We start from the raw sequence: 2,773 nt of genomic DNA on the forward strand, positions 1-2,773 counted from the left end.
TAGAGCTGGGGATTGAATGACCTTGAAAGAACCTTTCCAACCAAACTACTTGAAAAGCAGTTGTAGTGAGGTGGAGGTTGGTCTCCTTCCGTGTCTTAAGGGGAAGAAGAACAGAAAATGGTCTTAAGCTGTAACATGGGAGATCCAGATTAGATATTTGATTTTCTTTTTTTGGTTTTTTTTTTTTCTCTGAAAGAGTGATCAGACATTGGAATAACTTGACCAGGGAGGTGATGGAGTCACCCTCTCTGGAAGTGTTGGAGAGGCCTTTGGATTTGGCACTTGGGGATATGGTTTAGGGGTGATTGTGGTAGTGCTGGGCTGAGGGTTGGACCAGATGATCTTGAGGGTTTCTTCCAACTCTTGATTCTGTGATTCAGTGTGAAACACCAAAAGACATCTTATAATTGTCAGGGTGGGAGAGAAGTTCTTCTCCATAGCCTGAAGGTGCACATCAGCTAAGACAAACAGTTTGATAAGTTTATATTTCCCTAAAATGGGACTGAATGAAATGCTCTTTTTGCTGGGGCTGCCATGTAGTCAGAAGTTGGGTATTGCCCATGGTGTAACCCAAGGCTGTGAATGCAGAGCCAGGAAATGGAGAGGCTGAATCTGAATGAGGAAAATGGTTGGGTCAGTGTGGGTTTGAATGGTCAATAGTTTGATTTCAAGTCTGGGGCCAAGGTCTGTGCTGTGTTTCCTTTGGTCCTGGTATCCCTGTCCTGAAATATATTGACAGTCCTCCAGCAATCAAGCATTTCCTGAAAAACTGTGCTTGTAGAACCATGATGAATGTATAGAATTAATTGACTTTCCTGTGTGAAACTTTGATTATCCATTTGTATCTCTGCAGAACAGAGTGATGTAGAGTTTCTTCATAGTTGCAATTAGACTTTCTTTCACGACTTGGTTTCCTGTAAGGTCATGGTCTTTTTACCCATTTCTGACTACTGCTTCTGCTTTTGAAACTGTGACTGTGGTTTGGCAGCAAATGCTTCCTTCAGCCACCTCGGGCAGAATTCTGTGTGTGAGGAATATGAAGAAAAAGCAAAAAGGGGATCTGTTGTAATTTCTCCCAAGGTTGAGCTTGTGAAAGTGCTTGATATTTGTGGGAGGTGAGCAGGCCACACAGTAGAATTGCTGAGAGCTGAGGACTCTTTCTTAAAATGAATCCCATAACTAGGTAGTCCAGTGTAAGATGTTAGGGCTGCACTTGCAACTTGAGAGCTCAGTGACTTCCAAGTGCTTGCAGAGATGAATTCCAGTCAAGACCCAGAAGATTTCCCAGTGAGGTTCTCTGATCACCTCTTGTCTGCTGATGCTTTACTGCCTTGCTTCTCTGATTTACATTTTTGGATTTTGTTTCTTAGTTTCATGTGTTGGAAGGTTTCCTTGTAATTATCAGCATTGCTTCATTCAGCAATGCATGGTGTGTTAGTGCCTCTTGTTCATGCTACATCAGGTCTGAAAGGGTGGAGATGTGAAGGTATCCTTTAATTCTCTTAGGTTGAGTAGATGTAACTAAGACCTTAGCAGAAGCTGTAAGTGTGTGGAACAGTGTGTGTGGTAAAAGAAGGCAGAAGATTCACTCTTAGTCATTCCTTTGATGAGTTGTTCTCTGCTGTACGACCACTCCTCTTTTATTTTAGTGATTTATAATTTTGTGGACTTTAAAATCCTTCCATTTTTTCTCAGAATGGTGGTGAGCAGGCAAATGTGCCTCCCTTCTTGGTGTTCTTGTAGTGCATTATCATCTCATGGTAAATTTTGCCATTGATGAGAGGGTCACAGGCATAGCTGCCAGTTGTGTAGCAGCAAAGAGAAGACAGGAGAGCTCTGTGTGTGAGGTTGTAGAAGGACATGGTCATTCCCTTGCTTATCAAATGTCACAGGTAACACCTGCATGTACCTGATGGGGTACCATGTAATCTGAGCTGCTTCTGAACAGTGAGGCCTATGAAAAAATTTATACACCTGATCTGTTCCTTTCTGTGTGTTCCCAACTCTTGCCTTTCTTTGTGTCATGAGCTCAACCTCAGGCTGTCTGCTCTTATGGTCATTTCTCTTCCAGCTGTCCCAATGCAGTTGAGATCCCTTACACACCTGTGATGTTTACAGCTGTGAAGGGGAAGCTTTCACAGGCCTGTGTGCTCACCCAGGCACACTTGTCTGTAGTGTAACAGTGCAAAACCACCTCTACTGCAATCCTCCAAATGCAGTGGTCACCCAGTGAAGCCAAGGCTTCTCTAAACAGACCAGGGGCTGGTGGGAGAATATGTGCAGAGTGTCTCTCACACAGTTGCCCAGAACATGCTGGACACTCATCTGGAGACTGTTAAATGGATGAGGAACTGGCTGGATAGTCACCTTCAAGGAGTTCTAGGCAACAGCTGAATGTCCAAGTGCAAACCTGCAACTTGTCCTTCCAGAGTCCTTCCTGGGAGCAGTACTGCTTAGTATCTTCATAGACAATGGGATTGAGCACACCCTCAGCAAATGTGCAGCTGACACCAAGCTCAGTTGATTCATGAGAGGGCAGAGATACCAACTAGAGAGACCTGGATAGGCTGGAGGAGAGGGCCCGTGAAAACATCCTGAAGTTCAACAAGGCCAAGGGAAAGGTTTGCACCTGGGTCAGGGCAATCTGCAGGTTCAGTAGGGTGTTGGACATTGGGAAGAGCTTTGCAGAGAAGTACATGGGGTTACTGGTGGGTGGTAAAATGGGACATGATTTGGCAAAATGCACTTGCTGCTTAGAAAGAAGGTTGTATCC

This window comes from Manacus vitellinus, unplaced genomic scaffold, assembly GCF_001715985.3.
Source record: "Manacus vitellinus isolate BGI_N305 unplaced genomic scaffold, ASM171598v3 scaffold_25_pilon, whole genome shotgun sequence".
In the NCBI taxonomy this organism is placed as follows: domain Eukaryota; kingdom Metazoa; phylum Chordata; class Aves; order Passeriformes; family Pipridae; genus Manacus; species Manacus vitellinus.